This window comes from Elephantulus edwardii, unplaced genomic scaffold (genome assembly GCF_000299155.1).
Source record: "Elephantulus edwardii isolate Elephantulus edwardi_28Jun2011 unplaced genomic scaffold, EleEdw1.0 scaffold00083, whole genome shotgun sequence".
In the NCBI taxonomy this organism is placed as follows: Eukaryota; Metazoa; Chordata; class Mammalia; order Macroscelidea; family Macroscelididae; genus Elephantulus; species Elephantulus edwardii.
Window position 1 is genome coordinate 4,451,114 of NW_006399833.1, and position 23,569 is coordinate 4,474,682.

Below are 23,569 nucleotides of genomic sequence, written 5' to 3' on the forward strand. Positions count from 1 at the left end.
GGTGAGAATCTTTGTCTTCTTGACATTGAATCTCAATCCATACTGAAGGCTGCAGTCCTTGACCCTCTGCAGCAAGCATTCAGGTCCTCCTCAGTTTCAGCAAGCAGGGTTGTGTCATCTGCATAACGCAGATTGTTAATAGATCTTCCACCAATCCTGACGCATGAGTTCCTTGTTTTTCAGTGCTACATAGTCTTCTATTGTGTGACTATACCAGAGCTTCTCTAACCATTAGTTTGTTGATGGACATCTGGGTTGCTTCCATTTCTTTACATTGATGAAAAATGCAGCAATAAACCTGAGTGTGCATACATCTGTTTGGGTGGTGGGTCTGGTTTCTTTAGAGTATATTCCTAGTATTGGAATTGCTGAGTCAAATGGTATTTCTTTCTATTTCCAACTTTTTGAGAAAGTACCATACTGCCTTCCATAGTAGTTGTACCATTTTACACTCCCACTAACAGTTAATAAGGGTTCCAGTTTCTCCACAACCTCGCCAATATTTGTTGTTAGCTGCTCTGTTAAATTTTGCTATTCTGACTGGGGTGAGATGATATCTCATAGTTGTTTTAATTTGCATCTCTCTTAGAGTTAGGGATTTTGAACATTTCTTCATGTTCTTGTTAGCCATCTGAATGTCTTCTTTGGTGAAGAGTCTGTTCATATCCTGTGCCCATTTTGCGATTTGGTTGTTTATCTTTTTTTCTCAGATCTGTCTTCTGAGGTGCTTCTTGGTGGGTTCAAATGGCCAGCCTTTCAATAAACACCTTTGTACCAGGCTCTTACCTCTCTAAGAGTAGCCACCTGTACTTACCTTTTTACAAAGAATAAGCCACCTCTGTGGCTGACTCTGAGAAGAATGGGAATCCCAGAACACGTGATCATGCTAACACAAACCCTATTCTTGGACCAGGAGGTGTCATCAGAACAGAGCAAAGAAACACTGCATGGTTCAAAATTGGGAAGGGTGTACGCCAGGGATGTGTCCTATCTCCATACCTTTTCAACCTATATGCAGAACAGATTATCCAGGTGGCTGAGTTCTATGAGGAGAAGTGCAGCATCAGGATTGGAGGAAGATTCATCTATCTGTGTTATGCAGATGAAACAACCCTGCTTGCTGAAACTGAGAAGGACCTGAAGCACTTGCTGCAGAAGGTCAAGGACTGAAGCCTTCAACATGGATTGAGGCTCAATATCAAAAAAACAAAGATTCTCACCACTGGATCACTTGGAAGCATTATGATAGATGGTGAAGAGGTTGAGATTGTTAACAAATTTAGTTTGCTTGGCTCCACAATCAACACTCTCAGCACCAACAGGCAGGAAATTAAAAGATAATGTATTGCAATGGGAAAGTCTGCTGTTAGAGACCTCGCCAAAGTAAGGAAGAGCAATGGTGTCACTCTGGAGACTAAGGTGCACTGGATTAAAGCCATAGTCTTTGCAATTACCTGCTATGTATTAGGAAGCTGGACAATGACTAGGGATAATAGAAGGAGAATTGATGCCTTTGAGCTGTGGTGCTGGAGAAGAGTATTGAAAGTACCATGGACTGCTAGGAAAACAAACAGGCTGCTGCTTGGAGGCAAGGATTCTCAAGCTTTGTCTGACATACTTTGGACATGTTGCAAGGAGGGACCAGTCTTTGGAGAGGAACATCATTCTTGGGAGGGTGGATGAACAGTGCAGGAGAGAAAGACCCTCGATGAAATGGATCGATTCAGTGACTGGTAATAGGGGTAGGTGTGTCAGAGACAGTGAGATTGGCACAGGATAGAGCAGGGAGGGTACATAGGGTTGCTATGAGTCGAAGGCGATTTGATGGCATATAACAACAACCACAACAACCTCTCTACCACAGCTATTTGTGTCCAGCTGCACTTGATAATTTTGTTCTTTAATTCCACAAATATTTAAGAATATTTCTGCTTTGGGCTATGCTATCTCTCTCTCTCTTACACACACAGGCATGCACATACCTATTTCCTTTGTGCCCGCCGACTACTTCTTAACATTCAGTTAAATCATCCCCTCCATAAAGCTGTCATCCACTCATGTTCCAGCCCACTCCATCCCCACCCCCAGCATCACGTGACCTGGTTCTGATGTTCATATTTCCATCACAGCAGGTCTGTGTATCCATCTCCCTTCCCACCAAATTATAAGTTTTAATAGTATGTGCTTTTCTTAGGCTGCGTTCTAGAAAGCAAACCCAATGAAATCTATCCATCCATATCCAGCCTAGCAGTAGGGAGTTGCACTGCCAAGCCCAAGGCACACATTTGAACCCACCAGCTGTTCTGTCAAAGAAAAATGGGCAATCTCCTCGCATGTGATTTATAACCTCTGAATACCTGCTAGAAGGTCAGCTGTAAGTGGATTCTAACTCGATGACACATAGCAGCACATCTATATCTAAGAGAGCTTGGGTGGCATGGCTTGTAGGATGTCATGCTGCTAACCCAAATGTTGTGCTTCCCTGGCAGCTTGAATCCACCAGCAGCTGCAAAGGAGAGATTCTCCTCCCATGTGATTTACAGCATTTAAAAAAATCCCAAACAAACCCCAGCAAAACAAAACCTACTAGAGGGTCAGCATGGACTTCGTTTCAAGTCAGTAGTAAGGAGTTAATGACCTATATCTTTATCTAGAAGGAAATTTCTCTCAAGGAAGTGCCTCCAATGTTTGCAGAGGCTCGGGAGTCCCAAGTTAGTGGGGCAGACCTCAAGCGAAAGGCATATTAGAGGAGGCCAGTGACTTTAAGTCATTAGCAGGCAGGCAAGGTCTCAGGCTGCTAGCTTTGGAGACTGATGAGTCTGAAGTTAACAAGTACAGCAGACCACTATTTCAAGTGGGGTGCCCAGAAGCCAGATAGCTGCATGTTGTGGTTAGGTGTCAAGAAGCTATGACTCCTAGCAACCCTGTAACCAGTAACTGTGAACCTTTTCCAATCCTATGCCATCCTCATGATGATCCCTGGGATGGTAAACAATATTGTGACATCATTATGTCAGTCTGTCCCATTGAAAGTCTTCCTCTCTTTTGCATACTGACCCTCTACTTTTCTCAGCATGATGTCTTTCAAAGATGCCCCAAGTGAGACAAAGTTTCACCATCTTTCTGGTTACGTGCACTTCCTTCAAGACAAAACCCCTTGTGGGATCAGATGAACGCTCTCTAGTTTTTTGCAAAGTCCAAATATATATTCTATGTAGGCCAGACTTCTGAGTGAGACTTCCCATTCATCATATCAGATTGATGGTATCTATACAGAACCATCTCTAATCCTGCTCCATTAACATCATGCTGTTGTTGTTGTGTAACATTGAGGCAAAACCGACTCATAGCTGACCCTCCGGATTAACATCAGAGAAGCTGGAATTTACATTTAGGTTCAACTCAACTCGACCAATGTATTGGTTGATCCCTTCAGCCAACACATACATGGCTGTCCATCTTTCTCCCACAGAATAGCTGCTTGATTCAGACTGCCTTCCTTTGGGTTGGCAGTTGCAACTCCTTACCCACTTGGCCTCCAGTGTTCCCTGTACCATGGCCTGGTTGATAACACATTATTAACCATTAACAGTGTTGCATCATGTTGTTGTTGTTGTTATGTGCCGTCGAGTCGCTTGCGACTCATAGTGACCATATGTACAACAGCCCTAAACTCCGCTCTGTCCTGTGCCAATCGCACAGTATTGTATCATACTCCTTTAAAAAATTTCATACCCAGCAAAGCACTCTAAAAAAGTCACTGTCCAGTCAAATAGGAACCAACCCTTAGTTAACTCTCCAGTGCATTTTCTAGGCTATACATTATCGGGGAAGAGACTGTTCTTCTTTCTACAGTGGAGCATCTGGTGGATTTGAAGAGAGATGTGATCTTTGGGTTAGCAGACCAACTTCCTACTGAGTAAGCCACTTGTGTGTCATTGAATCAAAGCAAACCCATCGCTGACCCTCCAGTGGATTTTCAGAGGCAATAAACCACGTGGGAGGAGATTGCCCATCCTTCTCCCATCGAGCAGCTGGTGGATATGAACAGGGTGTCTTTGACATTACAGCACAGCTTCTTATCAGATCACCAGAAGTCTTTAACCAAGCCACTGGAACGCTCTCATCCAGCCTTACTTATGGCCCTATTGAGACAACATAATTAATCAAATTGCGCCCTCTTGTGGCTAGACACAGTATATACACCCTTTATACAACATGGTGAGCAAAGCCCAAGTTAGGGAAGCTAAGTTTTTCTTCTGTCTTTTTTCTTTTTTTTAATTTTTATTAAATTTTATTAGTTTTAATGAACATTTACAGAGATTTTGGGTTTCCATTCATTCATTGTTGCACTGTTTTCTCCACCTTCCTCCCCAGTTCGTTCTTCTTCCTTCCCCTCCGAATGTCTGTTTTAATTGTCCAGTTGCCACAGTGCTTGTCAAAGTCAGTTCTGATTAATCTCCTTTGTCAGTGTGTCTTTTGCCATACCCTATCACTCCTCCCTGAGAGAGACTTCACCCTGAGTCATAAGGAAAAGGGGATGGCGTATTCTCTTAGCTACTTCCTGCTGAAAAGGGACGCTGTGGGTTTCAGGGTGAAGATCTTCTCTCACTACTCTAAAGGGCCCCTTTGGCAGTAGGAAACACATAGACTATTATGGAGATTAATTTTGGAACTTAGATGCACTGTTATTAATTGTGCTTAGCCGTACATGTTCATATCCTTGAAGATGTATCATGGGGGTATTGCAGCCTAGAAGATACAACTTTAACTAACAAGTTAAAAGTGCATGAGTCAAAAATTGAAAAGCAATAATATTCCGAGTAGAGATTCTAATAGTGGCACAAATCAAGTTACAGAGGGAAGGTGGTTCTTACAATAAAAGGCCTATAGACTAGCACTTTGTCTATTATAGTGTAGAGGTTAGGAACCACAAGATGTAGAGGCTCAGCTATGTCATCTTCTGTCTTTTAACATTGCATAAGGAATGATCTTTCTGCGTTCCTAGAAATCAGGCAAGTTTTCAAATATTTCATGATACAGCACACAATATTTAAATAACAGAACATGTAAGAGAAAACTATATTCAGGAAAAGTGTGAGAAGAAAATAATAAGGAAAATTTGTTTTATGTAAATTACATTGTTGTAGTTAGGTGATTTGAGCACAACTGATACCGTCCATATGGACAATGGATCTGAACCTTGTCCTATCCTGCAAAATCCTAATAATCTCTGAGATGATCCGGCCCATTATTACAGTCACTGTGTCAGTCCATCTTTTTGAGGGTCTTCTTTTTTCTGACTTTTTCCCTGCATGATATAATTTTCCAATTCAAAGACATCAGTTCTTCCTCTGTAATCTTTATCCATTTTCTAACTTTGTTGCAGCATACTAAATAACTGAAATTACCAGGGCTTGGATCACATGCACCTTAGTCATTCCTTGCTCTTTAGCACATTGGAGAGGCCCTTGAACAGCAAATTTTCCCACTGCAACAGTTGATTTCTTGCCTACTGCTACCATGGGGGTTGATTGTGCAACCAAATTGAAGGAAATCTTTGACACTATTAATCTTTTCTCCATCTATCATCATTTGTCCAGTGAAGAGTTTTCATTTTCCTGATACTGAGATGTTGAGATGTAATCCATATTGAAGGCTGCAGTCTTTGATCTTTTACAGCAAGCGTTTCAAGTCCTCTTCACTTTCTGTCAACAAGGTTGCATCATCTGTATAACGCAGATGTACTTCATTATACATTTATTTCAGAGTCAGCACACTCACATTTACTTATTCATTCAGCACCTATTTATTAAACACCTATGATGTGCCAGGCACTATTATAGGTGTTCAGGGTATTTTAAACTTATTGCAATTAAATAGGAACCTTCTTACATAGCTGGCCCTCTGCTGAGTTTCTGAGACTGTGAATTGCAGGGAAGGAGATTGCACATCTCTCTCTCACGCAGCCAGTGGTGGATTCCAGCCATCAAAGAGGTGCTACCATGAGGGTAGCAGCATATGTCCCTATGAATCAGAGCTCCATTAAGGGTATAGAGTGGACAAAACAAAATCCTTAACCTCAAGAAACTTACATTCTGGTGAAGAGAGACAATCTCTCTCTCTCTCTCTCTCTCTCTCTCACACACACACACACACACACACACACACACACACGAGGGTATTAAGTGCTGTGGCTAAAAGTAAGCTAGAATTAAAGAATAAGTAGGGCATATGAGTGTGTCTGTGTGTGTTGTGTGTGTATTGAGAGACTATTTCAGTAAAGGCCTGAAGAACATTGGGAAACAACAAGTTTTGGTTCACCAGACCAGGCTAAAACCTTAAAGAGATTCTTATCTCCAGAGTTTTGTATCTTCAAAGTTTACAGGCCAGTGCTATGCTTCACAAACAACCAGTGGAATGGAACAAATCCTGGATTAGAAGTAAACAAGTGTGGTTCTAGCCTTGTCCTGTCTCTTCTTAATAATAAAATGTCAGGAAGAAGCCCTTTTTCTCTCTAAGGCTTTTATTTTCAGGTTTAAAATGTGAAGATTGACCTAAATGGCTTTCTTCTTCAGTGTTTTTGTACCTCAAATCATGCTATAGTGCTGAGAAGACAAGAAAAGAATTTCCTGGCTCCATCTCATGTAGAATTTATAGTTAAACACACAGAATATTGGGCTCAAAACCTAGATTGTATCTCTCCCAGGTTTTCTTTTATGTTCTAATCCGTTTCCTTGTGAATAAAGACAATATGAGAGAAACATTAACTAACCCTAAGGCTATCAATGTTTCGAGGTCTGATCACTGAGGAGTGAAGACTTTAAAACTAACACAGAAAAAAATAAACTCACCAAAACCCCAAAAAATGAACACAGAATTGCCACATGCCACAGGGCTATTGCTAAGGAGTGCCTATGGAAGAAACAGTCTCTCTCTGTCACTATTATTTTCATTTGTTAAATCTAGGGTATCACATATGCATATGCATATTTATTGTTGTTGTTGTTATGTGCCATTGAATTGCGTGTGATTCATAATGACCCTGAGTACATTAGCTCTGAACCCTGCACTATCCTGGGCCAATCTCATTGTCTCCAACAGACCTAATCCCATTTCTCCAGTCACTGTCTCATCCTGGGTCTTCCTCTCTTGTGCTGTCCCTCCACCCTTCCAAGCATGATGTCCCTCTCAAAGGACTGGTCCCTCCTGGCTCAAAGTATGTGAGAGCCTCAAAATCCTTGCCTCCAGGGAGCAGCCCTCTCCAGAACAGACCTGTCCACAATATATTCAACACTCTTCTCTTACAACTCAAAGGCATTGATCTTTATTCTATTATCCTTCATTTTTGTCCAGCTCTCAGATGCATAGCAAGTAATTGTGAAAATCATGGCCTGGATCAGGCACACCTTAGTCTCCAGACTGATATTGTTGTTCTTCAGCACTCTAGAGGGGTCCCTGACAGCAGACTTTCCCAATGCAATTTGTCTTTTGGTTTCCTGAATGTTGGTCCCAAGAGTGTTGACTGTGGAACCAAGCAAGCTGAAGTTGTTAACAATCTCAGCTTTTGCAAAATATGTGACATTATATTTATTTCTACAGTATCATTTTCCCCCAAACGCCAGGAAAAGAAATCCTTGAAATGCTTGCAGTGTACTCTAGGGGCTGTGATTAACTTGAGAAGATACTCTGAGAAGAAAATAAGTATGTCTACAAGCTTGATTTTTTTTTTTCTCTGTGAGTCAGACAGGCATATATTGTATTGTGCTTTGGCCTGTTGCACAAAACAGTTGGGGTTTTGGAGTGTTTGGGTTTGTTTTAACACCAATTGAAGGTTTGTTGCAAACCTATAGTGAACAACTCTGTTTGGCACCATTTTCCCATCAGCATGTGCCAACTTCCTGTCTCTTTCATGTTTTGGTAGTTCTCTCAATATTATAAACCTTTTCATAGAGCTGCTGCACACTTAATAGGCTACAACACAGTGTAAACATAAAATTCAATATGCACTAAGAAACAAACAAACAAAAGCCCTGTGACTTGCTTTATTGCTGGGGTCTGTCAGCAAATCTACAGTATTTCAGTGGTAAGTCTCCCATACTTTGGGCCTGTTGCTAGGAGGTGCTTGGAGAGGGACATGATGCTGGGAAGGGTGGAGGGTTGTTGAAGGAGAGGAAGACCCTCAACCAGATGGACTGACAAGGTGACTGCTGCAGTGGGCTCTTGTGTGTCAGGAAGCGTGAGGATGGCGTGTGACAGGACTGGGTTCAGATCTTTTGTTCACAGAGTCACTATGAGTCATACTCGACTCTCCGACACCTAACAACAACAACCACAATAGCATGTCAGTATAGTAGTTCATATCCTGGAAATAAGCAAAATTGTCTTGGTACAAATCTTGAATATACCATTTACTAACAGACCTTGGACTTCAGCTGTGTGGTATGTTATGTGTTGCACTGCTACCTGAAAGGCTAGTAGATAGAATCTACCAGTTGCTCAAGGGGGGCAAAAATGGGCAGTCTCACCCTGAAATCATTTATACCCTCAGAAAAGCTGATGGAAGGTCACCCTGAGTTGAACGGAATTGAATCCTCAGCTGTGGGTATGACCTTATGCAAGTTATATAACTTGTGTGTTTCTCAATTTCTTTTGTAAAATGAGATTGATCATTGTTGCTGTGTACTTTCAAGTTGGAACCAACTCATAGCTGACCTTCTAGAGGGTTTTCAGAGGCTGTAAATCACAGAGAAGTAGATTTCCCATCTTTCTCTCACAGAACAACTTGTGGATTCAAACCACTTGCCTTTGGGTTGGCGGCACAACTCCTTACCACTAAGCCACTAGAGCTCCCCAGAATGATTATAATAAGTAAATATCTTATAAGAATGAATTTGTTTTGAAGAACTGAAAATAGTGCCTCATGAATACTACAAAGTAGTGTTAACTATTTTTTATTCTTCCCACATTTTGGCAGGAAACTTGTCTGTTGGCAAGTCATTGTCTAGCATATCAATGACGTTGGGGGAAAGGATGCCCACAGTCTTGATTCCTGAGCACAGTTCACTAGGATCTCTCCTAGGGATGTCTTTGCTGCCACCTCTCCATCCACACTGCTTTTCTGACCTCAACACTGCCAACCCGTACATCCCTTCATCTTCTTGCCTCCCCTACACCTAAAACACACAAATAAACTCAGGTGCTGAAAATGTGAGTTATTTAATTGTCTGTTTCAATTTTCTGCTTTCCAAGCTGCAGTGACTTCAGAACAGATGAGTAAAAATCCCAACATCAAAAGAGCATTTACCCGTTTAAGTGACTACATTTCCCACAGCAAATACACAAAATCCACTGCATAAACCCAGCTAAGCTTTATTTAGTCATTTTTATGGAAAGCCAGCTTTGAACTATTGTGGCATTTTTCTCTTTTTTCTTCAATTTCATTTGAGGGAAAGTGTATCGATTGCATTGACTTTTCATTCAGTCATATTCCTACGCAGATTTTTAAGAATATTATTATTTCATCTGATCATCCCTACTCATCTTTATAATAAATAGTTGTTGTTGTTGTGTACCTTCGAGTTGGAAACAACCCATACCTGACCCTCTAGCAGGTTTTCAGAGACAGTTAACCGCACAGGAGGAGTTTTCCATCCTTCTCCCGAGGAACAGCTGGTGGATTTGAACCGGATGTCTTCAGGATTGCAGCACAACTTCTTACCACTAGGCCACCAGAGCTCCCATAATATGTCCATTAGTATTAGAAATTATACTAGGTCATTATAATGAATTCATTACAATGCTTGTTTAATATATTGTATATCTCCTTTCCTTTCACCCAACTTATTTATCTTACTAACTTTTATTCCCCTCTCCTTCCCTTTCCACTCCTGGTAACCATCCAAAAGTAAATCTAGCAGTGTATAAACCTTTCCTTAGTTTTTTTGATAATGTTGGTATATGCCATCGGGTCACCTGAAACTCATAGTGACCCTATGTACAACCGCCCAAAATCCTGCTCTATCCCTTGCCAATCTTAATTGCCTCCGACACACATATCCCCATTACCCCAGTCACTGAATCAATCCATCTCATTGAGGATCTTCCTTTCCTGTGCTGTCCCTCTATTCTCCTAAGCGTGCTGTCCCTCTCTGAGATCCTGCCTTGTAACATGTCCAGAGTATGTCAGACAAAGCTTCAGAATCCTTGCCTCCAAGGAGCAGCCTGGCTTTACCCTCTACAGGATGAACTTGTTTGTTTTTCTAGTAATTCATGGTATATTCAACACTCTTCTCCAGCACCACAGCTCAAAGGCATCAACTCTTTCTATCATCCGTAGTAATTGTCCAGCTCTCTGATGCATAGCAAGTAATTGCAAAGACTATGGCCTATATCAGGCACACCTTAGTCTCCAGAGTGACACCATTGCTCTTCAGTACTTTGAAGAGTTCTCTGACAGCAGACTTTCCCAATGCAATTTGTCTTTTAATTACCTGGCTGCTAGTACCAAGAGTGTTGATTATAGAGCCAAACAAACTGAAGCTGTCAACAGTCTCAATGCCTTCACCATCTATCATGATGCTGCCAATCGGCCCAGTGATGAGAATCTTTGTTTTCTTGATATTGAGCTTCAATCATGAATAGTGGCCTTAAAATAGTCTTTAAAGAAATTATTTACTTTGCTTAATATAATGCCCTAGATGCATCCATGCTGTATGTGCAATGTGTCATGCTATATACATTTTTTTCCCTTTAGAGAAAAAAATTGTCTCTTCTGGATTTTCTTTTTATGTACTGAAACTTTCAGATATAATAAGATTGCAATGTGGTGTGTGTGTGTGTGTGTGTGTGTGTGTGTGTGTGTGTGTGTGTGTGTAAGATAAACAGAATTAAAGATAGATCTTGACCTTAATGTGTGATTCGGGTAAACTCCTCAGCTTTGATCTTTATATATCTGTTGACAGTTGGGTGCAATATTTGTTTCATAGACATTGCACCTTTTTGAACACATCATTATAAGAAAGTAATGAAATCTTTGTAGCTCAGTAAGGTGATAGAGCTTTTTGTAACAACTATTCAACAATTTAGCAAATCTCCAATTTGCCTCTCATGTCTACTTCCCATCTCCTTTACTCAGAAAGTGATTCCATATTGGATAGAGCCCAACTCAGCCACCTTTCTTTGGTGTTATCCGATCTGAGAAAGTCAATAAAGAGAAGGGTGAACATTTCTTTATGTGTTTCATGGCCACCTAAATGCTCTCCTATGTATGGAGTCCTTTTTAAAAAAAATTTATTATGGTATCTATACCATCATTCACTTTTTAAAGGAAATTTTCAAAATCACTAGCCATCAGAGAGATGCAAATCAGAACAAAAATGAAATAGCACCTCACTACAGCAGCAGTAGCAACGTTCAACAAAACAACGAGTAATAAATGTTGGAGAGGCTGAAGAGACATTGGAACTCTTATACACTGCTGGTGGGATTGTAAAATGATACAACCACTATGGTTGGCAGTTTGTGTTTCCTCAGAAAGCTGAACTTAGAAATTTTCCATAACCCAACTATCCCACTGCTAGGAATATACCTCAAGGAAATTAGAACTGAGATACGAATGAGATTTTGTGACCTTTGTTCATCCTAGAGAGGGTTAAACCAGGCTACTCCTTGGAGGCAAGGATTCTGGGGCTTCGCCTGACATACTTTGGACATGTTGTAAGGAGAGACAGGTCTTTGGAGAGGGACATCATGCTTGGGAGGGTGGAGGGACAGCGCAGGAGGGGAAGACCCTCTATGAGGTGGATTGATTCAGTGACTGGGGTAATCGGGATGGGTGTGTCAGAGGCAGTGCGGTTGGTGCAGGATAGAGCAGGGTTTAGGGTTGTTGAACATAGGGTCACTATGAGTCACAAACGACTCGATGGCACATAACAACAACAACAACATGTTCATAGTAGTGTTATTCACAATCGCAAGAAAATGCAAGTAGCTCAAATGCCCATCAACAAACGAATGGATTGAGAAATTGTGGTACATTCACACAATGGAATACTATGCAGCATTAAGGAACAATGGCTTTGTAAAATATATAACTTGGGAGAGTGTAGAGAGCATTATGCTGAGTGAAATATTTCAGTCACATAAACAAAAATAGAGCAAAAGGTGACAAATACTGTATAAAACCATTATTGTAGAATGAGCATGAGGATCTAAGGGGGGCGGGGCTTAATCATAGGGTCACACAATTTGATGGATGGAGGGGGAGGTGAGTAAGGGAAAGGGGAAAGATCCGGTGTGAAAAACAATTTATATGAACTTTATGAACTTTGTATGTAAACCTAGTACAAAATAATAAAAAATAAAATGAAACAAAAAAAAAATCTCATGGGATGCAGAACTGCTCTGAAACACATGCATTCACCCTGAGCTGGAAGTGGTTCAACAGCAATATGCTTGGATTTGGTTGTGGTTGATATTGTAGTTGTTTAAGGTTTCATTAATATCACTGTTGTTGTTAGGTGCCATTTGAGTCAGTTGAAACCTGTGCAGCAGAACAAAACACCTTGCACTTATTGGCATGTCAGAGCCCATTGTTGGAGTCAGTCCATCTCCTTAAGTGTCTTTCTCTCCCCCACCCCACCCCAATTCTACTGAGCATGATTCGTCTCACATATTTCAGGCATGTTGCTAGGAGAGGCTATTCCACGGATGGGAACATCATGCTTGGAAAGGTGGAGGGTTGTCGAAAGAGAGGAAAACCCTTAACCAGGTGAATCGACACAGTGATTGCAGCAATGGGCTCTAGTGTGTCAGAGATTGTGAGGATGGCATAGAAAAGGACAGGGTTCAGGTCTGTTGTCAATAGAGTTGCTATGGGTTGTACTCAACAAGACAGGCTCCTAACCACAATAATAATAACCAAGCATGATGCCCTGTATAATAACAATATATCCCTCTTCATAGGACAGGGTTTAGATTCATTGGTCAGAGGGTTGCTATGAGACATAGCTGACTCGATGGCGCATAACAACAACCACCACCACCACCTTCTTAGGAACATTCTCCCTATACTTCATCTGACATGAATTTGTTCATTCTGGCAATCTATGGTATATTCTGTATTCTTCACGATATCTATGATTCAAGTGTATCAATTCTCCTCTGGTCTTCCTTATTCATACAGATCTATCCTGAATATGAGGAAACTGAAAATACCATGCCCTCGTGTACATAGCTGAGCTAACAGAGACAAAGCTATAAAAGCTTATTACATAAGCTTATCATGATCATAACCAAGCACCATGAATGAATGAGTTGCTGGTTCTGGTGCCTTGAGACCAAGGCCAGTTGGCACAATGTAGTCTACAAAGACAATGTTCTACATTTAAGTTTGGAGAGTAGCAACTGAGTTCTTACATGGCTTGAAAGTAGCCATGTAAAGTCTCTATAGCTGGAACAAAGAAAGGAGAAAACTAAAGATGTACAGAAACAATTAGTCCAAAGGACATGGCCTTCAACTTCCACAACCTGAGACTCAAAGAATGAGATGGTGTCCAGTCCAGTTATTAATACTCTAAAAGAGAACATCCTGGAGTAGAAGATCCTAGACCGAATGGGAGGATATGTACAAAACTCAGAAGCATGAAATTTATCTGTCTTACTGGTATGATGAGCTCTGGTGGCCTAGTGCCAAGACACTGCACTGCAATCCCAAAGGTAAACAGTTCAAGGCCACCAGCTGCTCCATGGGAGAAGGATGGACAATCTCCTCCTGTGAGATTAACTGCCCCTGAAACCCACCAGAGGGTCAGTTCTGACTCTACAGCACACAAGAACAACAAAAAATGGTGTGATACAGACTAAAAGACTATGATTTTTGACTCACCCTTCCACTTAGCAACAAAATTCACCCCTTTGGCTCAACTTTTGGCCAAAGAATAGACTTTTAGCCAAAGACTAATGGAGCCTAGTGATAAGGATTTGTGCTGCCGACCCAAAGGCACATGGTTTGGATCCACCAGCTGCTCTGTAGGAGAAAGATGAGCAGTCTCCTCCTGTGTGATTTACTGCCTTTGAAAACCCTCAATGAGTCTGTTCTAACTCAATGGTGCATAACAATAACATAAGGTGCCTATAAGGCACTCATTCCTTGTAATAAGTAACTATATAAGGTTAAAAGGGCAGCATTTGGCTAAAGGATTAAGTTCAGAAGGGAGGAAAGAGTAGGATAGAAATTAGAATCACAGAAAATAAGTAAAAAGAGTTGTGTTAATATTGTGGGCACTTTAATTAATGTTATAAAACTAAATGTGTATAAATGGTTGACTGGAAAAAAGTAATTTGCAGTGTTAACTTGAATGACAATAAAAAAGAGAATGCCTTGGTATGGCCATAAGGAATAAGTGAGTCACTTATTCCTCAAAGTGATATTCTTGGGCTTTGCAGCAAATTTGCCTGCCCAGTGCAATACATCTTTTGTTTTCTTGACTTCAGTTGTGTGAGCATTTATTGTGGAGTGAAGTAAAAGGAAATCTTTGTTTATTGTGATGTTGCTTATTAGTCCCGTGGTGAGAAATTTTGTTTCTTTCAGTTGAGATGTCATCCATATTGAAGTCTGTAGTTTTTCTTCTGCAATAAATACCTCAAGTTTTCTCTTTCTGCAAACAAGATTGTTTCACCTCCAGGTTGTTAATGAGTCTTCCACTAACCATGATACTTTTCCCTTCATGTATACACACAGACACACACACACACACACACACACACACACACACACACACATTCTAGCTTCTTTGATTATTTATTCCATGTATAGGTTCAATAAGTATGGTGAAGATATTAGGGGGAAAAGACACCTTCTCCAGAAAATTCAGCCCCCAAACAAACTCTTCACCATTGATTCAATTCTGACTCTTAGCAACACTAAGATAGGCCAGAATAGAATTTTCTCATAGAGTTTTCAGGGCTGTAAATATGTATGAAAGCAGACTGCTCTTGTCTTTCTCCCATAAAAGGCTGTTATGTTAAAAATGCTTATCTTTCAAGTTAGCACCTGAGTATATATCCAAGTACTTCCAAAGACTTCACTGACTGCAAGTTGTTGTTGTTGTTGTTAGCTGCTATCAAGAATGGCTCATAGCAACCCTATGAGCAAAAGACCCGAACCCTGTTCTATAACTATTGTCATTTCTCTATGTTCATAGAGTTTCCAGAGGCATGTTATTTAAGAAGTGGATGCCACTCCTGTTTCCAAGCCTGTGTTAATCTGACAGCTCCTTCAAACACTGTCCACCATGGATAATCATCATGGCATTTGACACATCAGTGGCACAGTGTTCAGTATCACAGCAATCCAAAGTTACTCCAGTACAGCGAATTGGCAGACCCACGCTATACCTCTTAGAAGAATGTTCATTCCAAGCACAGGTCCACCCACCGTGTCCTGATTGGTTTTAAACAAGAGGATTCCTGCCCATAGCTCATTGTTATCCAAATCCAGCAAATCCAGTCAGCTCACACCCGATTGTGAACAAAATCAAAACAACTAAACAGTCCACACTGGACCCTCAACCAAAACGAGAAGAACCCACCTTCCAGAACAGCTTCACACATGAGCCTCCAAATAGGCTCTGTATAATCTGTTGCCTTTGTTCCATGCTTTATTCTTCTCCCTTGCATATATTCTGCTAATTTCCTTTACCCAAATCTATTCTCTACTTCCTGGTCTGTGCTTTTGTTCGTATTATTCATATCTTTTTCTCTGCTCAGTATTCACTCTCTGCATGAGCCCATTTCTATCTGCCCAGTTGACTCATCCTTCAATTCAGCTACAGGAAACCATCCACAATCCTCTGATTGTCTTTTTCCAAAGGCAAAATGAGTTTGTCCTCTTCTATGCCCAGAGGCACCTCGGAAAACAAGCCTAGCTATCTTCTCCTGAAAGGTCAGAGCTTTGAAAACTCTATGGTGCCATTTTATCTTGTATGCACAATGTCATGATGAGTTGAAATATATTTGATGGCAATCAGCAAGAATGATGTGTTATTCAAGTTCCTATTATATGTTACAGTAGTTCTTAAAATTAGAATTGGCGATATTTGAAATCAGCTTCTCCATTAGATTTTAAATACCTTGAGAACAGAAGCTGAATCTTCATTGTATTCCACTCACAGTGAAGCCCACTGAGCATATCAGCAATGATGAGGACGGCGCAGGATAGGGCAAGGCCCAGAGTTGTTCATAGTTGACACAATGGCACCTAACAAGAACGTATTTCTTTCAGGCGGAAAAGGTGTCCTCATATAGTAGGCACTCCACAAATAAAAATTCCTTAAATGAACTTTAATATTGATCTGTCAAAATCCTCTGAGGGATTAGTAGAAACTCAAAGTCAACTTTTGTGCCTGAAGCTAATGTCATTACTATGGCCTCACCTCCAGCCAAATAGACAGGTCTAAAAATTTTCCAGGGAGCTCTGATGACTTAATTTGTAAGATGTTGCACTCTAATGCAAAGGCTACATCTCTCTGGTGGCTTGAATCCACCAGTTGCTCTGAAAGTGAAGGTGGGAAATCTCCTTTCTTAAGATTTATAGCCTTGGAAAAACTTATACCCAATGGAGAGTCAATTATGAGTCCATTTTGACAGAGATAGGATAGAAATAGACAGATGATAGATAGATGATAGATAGATAGATAGATAGATAGATAGATGATACATAGACAGACAGATAGAATCAGTAACATCAAGTAGGTGCTTACTGCTTTGGGTAAACAACCAATAAGGCATGTAAGGGAACTCTGGTGGCATAGTCTGTGGGGAGTTTTACTGCTATTCTAGAGGTTGGTGTCCCTCTGGGCAATCTCCTCCTGTCTGATTTACAGCTTCCAGAAGCTCGTTGCAGAGTCAGCTATAAGTTGGTTCCTATTTGTCAGCAATGAGAAAAATAAGGTCAAAATAGCTGCATTTTCCCCAGGATAAAACCTGGGGCAGGAAAGTGTGGATAGAAGGACTAATGTAAATGAGAATCACAGGGAAGAAGATGGAAAAGTGCTATTACATTGTGAGGATTGAATTTAATGTTATTAAAAAAATGAATGTGTGGATTTTTTAATGTGTTTTGTAAACCTTCCCTCAGATTACAATAAAAACATCTTCTGGTGGAAGGAAAAGACGTACTTGGTCGGAAGATTTCAGAGAATAAACTAGGTTGGCAGTGACTGTGCAAGAAAATAGAAGACACTGGAGTCTCAGTTAATGAATGTCACTTGAGTCTGGGATACTGAAGAATTTTAAAAGGGAGCTCTGGTGGCCTATGGCAAGGAGCTGTGCTGCCAACTCAAAGGCACAGGGTTCGAATCTACCAGAAGTTGCAAAGGAGATAGATGAGCAATCTTTGCCCGTGTGATCTACTACTTCTGAAAACCTATTGGAGGGTCAGCTATGAGTTGGTTCCAACTTGATGGAACATAACAACAAGAATAGTAGATTTGAAGTGCTGACCTCTGAGCTTGTCAGATGCCATGCAAATAGAGCTCCACTCCAGTTCCTCATTGTTGTTTTTAGGTGCCATCAAGTACAACTCATAGCAATCCTAATAAGAATGGATCTGAGCCATGTCCTGTCCTGTGCCATCTTCATCACGATGCTGTTGCTAGGTGTCCTCAAGTCAGTACCAAGCATTGATTATGTACAACACAATGAAATTTTGCCTTAACATATACCTTTCCTTGTTGTGATCTTCAGTAAAATCCTTAAACAGGGGTTTCTATGCTTACGCTGGGAAATACAGAATTTGGAGATTACGTTTTCTTCTACAGTCAGTCATTGGGCTAGGTGGTAGGAAAGAGCTTCAAGAAACATGGGAAAATGACAGGTGGATGCAATTCTTGCTGTCTTTAGGAAGAAATAAAAACATAGAGTAGAGAAAGAGCTGTAGAAACTTAACAGGAAGGCCTATGTGATACTTAGAGCTTGTTGTTGTTAGATGCTGTTGGGTTAACTATGACTCATAGCGACCCTGTGTACAACAGCTCTGAAGCCTCCCCTGTCCTGAGCCAGTCTCACTGTCTCTGACACGCCAACCCTCATTACCTCAGTTACTATCTCAGTCTATCTCATTTGGGGTCTTCCTCTTGTGTGCTATCCCTCCACCCTTCCAAGCAAGACATGCTTCTCCAAAGACTGGCCCCGTCCTGGCTACATGCTGGCCTTGGAAAATCAAGTCTCTTAAGATTGCACTAATGGTATTTTAAGGGAGGACAGGTTTTCCATTATACAGAGGGACATTTTATCAAACCCTCCAGCGAGTTTTCAGAGGCTGTAAATCACACAAGAGGAGATTGCCCATCTTTAGGGTGGTGGTTGTTTAGTACTGTCGAGTTGTAACTGACGCATAGCTGACCCTCCAGCAGGTTTTCAGAAGCAGTAAATCACATGGGAGAAAATTTTCTACCCTTCTCCCATGGAATGCCTTTATCCTGTGGAGAAAGGGTTAATAAGAAGTGGAGAAACCTCAAGATATTTAAAACTAAAACTGCAGGCAAACAAAATATTGTACCAGGACTTTCAAATGTCTTCCAAGCAATTTGAGTTGTTTTATTCACATCATGAAGACAGGATTTCCCTGGAGTATTTCCTGTTCTGAAAACTCTTAAAGATCTTGCTCTTTTGAGCTGTTTTTTGACGTGGAAAGATTTTAATGTCACTGCTTTACCTTTCATTTGGGGTTTTGTCTCTTCAACTAACTTTCCACTCTGCTAGTTGTGTCTCATTGCTTCATCTCTTCCAGTGTGACTGTCCAAACCCTTCCCACCCTAGATCCCTAACTCCAATATAGATTTATGACCATAAAATGCATATTTCTCTTAACAAATATATTGATACATGTTTTCTCAGTTTGGGCATTCTTATGTTCTTATATTCTTGTTTATTTTTTAACTTGTTAAATAAATATAGGTATATTTTTTTCGTGTAAGGCAATATGTCATTTATAGTGGGAGATTTAAATAACTTTTCTCAATGAGCTTGTTGTCTAGTTAAAGGATTTTGAGCAAGGGAGTGATTCTCACATTTGACCTTTCCTTTATATTCCTGTAATCCTACTTGGCTAGGCCCTGGCCATATCACAAGAGCATTTTAAATAATTTCTGGATTTATTATTGTTGTTTTTAGCTATGGTAGAGGCTCTTGACTCATGCACAACTTGATTGGACCATTGTGATCCATTGGCTATGCCCTCTCCACCCCCCACATTTTTCTTCCTAGTTTTTCTTAGCTCTGGTGAAACCTGTTTGGCATCATAGCAACACATAGGCATTCACTAAAAGACAAGTAGTGGCTGGCCTTGAGCTACATTGGCTGGAAATTAATCCTGTGTGCAAGGAGAGAATTTTACCACAGAATTACCACTGCTCTCAGTGTGCTACTATCCTTATTCACCCCAAGCAATTATAATTAACCTTCTAAAAACAAAACAATTGAGTATGGTCATTTCCCTACTACCTTGCTATTGTTAGGGTTAGGGTTACCATCAAGTAGGAACCAACCCATAGCTGACACCCCAATGGGTTTTCAGAGGCAGTAAATCACATGGGAGGAGATTGTCATCTTTCTCCTGTGGACCAGCTGGTGGATTCAAATTTGTACCTTTTCCCTACTACCTATCCTCCTTTAATTTTAATAAAAAACAACAACACTTTTTTCCAGAGCTTTTATTCCATAGACTGCCAAAAGAGCAAACAAGTCCTTCTTGGAGGGAGTGCTTACTTAGAGGCAAATATGGTAAAACTTCGTTGTCACATGTACTTTAGAGATGTTGTCAAGAAGGGCCAGTTGTTGGAATAAGACATCATAATGGGAAAGGAGGAGAGTCAGAAAGAGAGGGAGACCCTCAACAGGATCATTTGACACAGTGACTGTAACAGTGGGCTTGAGCATAAGTGAGGACTGTGCAGGACAGAACAAGGTTCACATCTGTTGTTCATATGGTCACTATGAGTTGTAGTTGCCTTGATGGCACCTATGAACACAACAGCAGCATGTTGTCAAAAAGAGCTCTGGTAGCCTAAGTCTGTAGGGAGTTGCACCTATGGCCACATCTCTCTGGTGAATTCCACCAGAATGATCAGCAATCTCCCCCCCCTCCATGTGATTTACAGCCTCCCAAAAACTCCCTGGAGGGTCAGATGTGAGTAAGTTCTGACTCAGTTTGATGACAATGAGTTCAGTTTGGTTTGTAATTTTCTGGGTAAGGAATAAATGTCTTGATAACCTTGGTTCGAAATGTTCGTCTTACTATATTTTCTATCTAGGTCACTTCCTACTTCATTCATACATCATTTCTCCTCTTTCACAGTAAGCTCAATCTCTCTTTCATGTTTTTATAGATTATAGCTGAGATTACTCATTTGTTAGTCTAATCTATGTTACCTTGGCCAGTTTTGTCATTTTAGTTGTCGGGTAGAAAATTTATTGAGAGCAGGGCCTTGACATGATGCTCTGTAGAAGCAGGAGTGGCATCCACTTCCTAAACAACATGCCCCTGGAAACTCTATGAACTTTGAGAAATGTCGATAGTTGTAGAAAGGCTTTAGACTTTTTTGTTCATAGGCTTGCTATGAGTCATGTTCAACTCGAAGGCAATCAACAAGAACAACAACAATGTAGGCTTGAATATAAAGAAAGATTATGAGGGTTTGTGGCAAAAAAAAAAAGAATTTAAATTACTCTGGAAGTAGGAAGATTAGTAATCCAGTAAGGATGATGAGAGTCTCATGTAAATAACATTAAAATCAGGGATAGAAACCAGTTTTGAGGAGACTATCATCAGCTTGTGTTTAAACATACTGAGTTTGGGGTAATTTGAGCATCTAAGTGGATATGTTCTAGCAAAAAATAGGCGAAACATTTTCTCCCTATTCAGTGAATGTCAAATTATCCTGAACATATGCTTATCAATGTGCTGGAGATAGGTGCAGTCAAATAAGATGGTCTCTAACAACTGGAAAAGACAGAATAATTGCCATGACATGCACAGCAACATTGGAAGTGTTCATTCACCTATGCCAATAAATTAGAAAGACAGATAAGGGGTCAACTTAGTAGAACAGGTGTATTTGTGCCCATTTGAAAGAAGGGTAATCCAACAGAAGGTAGAAAGTATGGAACAGTTTCATTAATATCACATTGTTGTTGTGAAATGTAGAGTCAGATCTGACTCTTAGTTGACCCTCCAGTGGCTTTTCCGAGGCAGTTAATCACACGAGAGGAGATTGCCCATCCTTCTCCTGCGGATCAGCTGCTGAGATTCAAACTCCGTGCCTTCAGGATTGCAGTGCAGCTTCTTGCCAAATTTAGCCGAAGAGAATTTAAAAATGGCTGGAGCAGTATGTCAACAGAAAACTGTTAGAAATTCAAGCTGGATACAGAAGAGGGTTGTTGTTGACATCAGATGGATTTGGGCAGAAAGTAGAGAATAATAGATAGATGTTTACCTGTGTTTTATTGGCTGCAAGAGCATTTGACTGTGTGTATCATAACAGATTATGCAGAATTTTGTCACGGATGAAAATCTCAGCTCACTTAATAGTATTCATGTGCAGTCTGCATTGTTTAAAGTCAGGAAAGGTAACCATAAAGCTCGTATCCTTTCAACATATTTATTCAATTTGTATGCAGAGCAAATACTCTGAGAAAATTGACTGTGTGGGTTGGAGGAAAACTCAAGAACAGTTACATGATGTAGATGACGCAACCTTGCTTGCTGAAAGCAAAGAGAACTCAAAACTCTGTAGAATGATAACGACAGCCTTTAATATATGGTTTACACATCAACATGAAAATAGAAATCCTCACAGGTGAACCCATAAACATTATGATAAACAGAGAAAAGATAACATTAAGGATTTCATTTTATTAGCTCCACAACTGTGACCCATGGACGCAGCAGTCAATAAATCAAATGGCATATTTCATTTAGTAAATGTGCTGCCAACGATCTCTTTAAAGCGAAAAAGAGCAAGAATATAATTTTAAAGCTTAAAGTGAGCCTGACCCAAGCCATGGTATTTTCAATTGCTTCCTATGCGTGTGGGACAAAGTAGAACTAAAACGTACAATTTCTGCAGAAGCAACAGTAACACCCATTTCCCATGGTGCATCTGGTGCATTCAAACTACCAACTTCAGTTTCTTGGAATCAAGTCTTCTCTGAGGTAATTGTTATTGTGTACCATCGAGTCTGAACCGAACCATGGCTGACAGATTTTCAAAGGCAGTAAATAGCACAGGAGGAGATTGCCTATCAATCTCCCGTGGAGTAGCTGGTGGATTCGAACTGTGTAACTTTCAGTTGGTAGCACAATTCCTTACAACTAAACTACCAGAGTTCCCTTTTCTCTGAGAAGAGATTTTTCAGCCTTCTAGAGCTCTGCATGAGTCATTTTTCTTTTTCTTTTTTTTTAACATGTTGCCACACACTTTTTAAATTGATGACCGTGCTTAGAAACACATTTGCCGTCATTTGCGGCAACGTGTATAGACTCTTGGAATGCCTGTACTTCCCTTGTATGACTGGTCTCTGTTCTGCTGAAATGGAACTGACCTTGTTCATCCAACCAGACAGCTCAAGGGTTTCACTTGGGAAGACGTGTCTTCAATTCTGGTTTTACTACTTATTAAGTATGCGATCTTGAGCAAGTCACTAAAATTCTCTGAGTTTCAGTTTCCTTATCTGTGAAATGGCAATAATGATGGTTCCTAGATCCTTCATGAGTTGAATTGACACCATGTTTGCAACAATGGACTTGAAGAGTGGTGTAGGATGGTACAAGGTTTAGCTCTGTTGTGTCCAGTCAGGGCTGACTTGATGGAACTTAACAACAAAATTGTTAACCCCCCAAAAAGTTTTTGATAAAACTTGTTAACAGAAATTGTTGTTAACAACAAAAGTTGTGAGCATAATTTGATGAGATAATACAAAGCGCTTAAAACCTTTCTCTTTGGTTTTACTTTTACACTTTTGCCAGCCCAGTGATTACTTGCTATCACTTTTAGCCCCTCCTAGGAATTTTGTGCAAGGAGCTCTGATGGTGTAGTGATTAAAACACTTCGCTGTTAACCTCAAGGTTAGCAGCTCAAAAGTCATCTACTGCTTTGAGTCATAAAGATGAAACAATCTGCTTCTGGCAAGATTTACAGCCTTGGAAATTCTCTTGATAGTTCTACTGTCCTATCAGGATGCTATGAATTAGAATTAATTGAATGTTAGTGAAGAGAGAGAGAAAGAGAGAGAATGCATGCTGGAGATGTGAGAGATGGAGTTTCACATAATAAAAAAAATCAATAACAATAGAGAAATCAGTAAGGGAAACAGAATGAAAAATGATGGATCCTTTCCACTTAGACCATGCGCTGATTTTACAGTGGAGATAATTTGATATAGGAGGTAGCTCCAAAAAAAGAAAGATATCCAAATATTGCACACTCGAAGTTGGGCAATATCCACCCTGCTCACACATTTGTGCATTTAATGATTAGAAGGAAAAAGGAAATAAAAAAGATATTTC

At 40.3% G+C, this 23,569-nt stretch overlaps 1 protein-coding gene across 2 annotated transcripts in view; it reads left to right on the plus strand.

The window, feature by feature from the left end:
• Positions 1–23,569, plus strand: part of MID2 (midline 2) — a 158,345-nt gene that overhangs the window by 104,190 nt on the left and 30,586 nt on the right. The gene's annotated exons all lie outside the window — the stretch shown is intronic.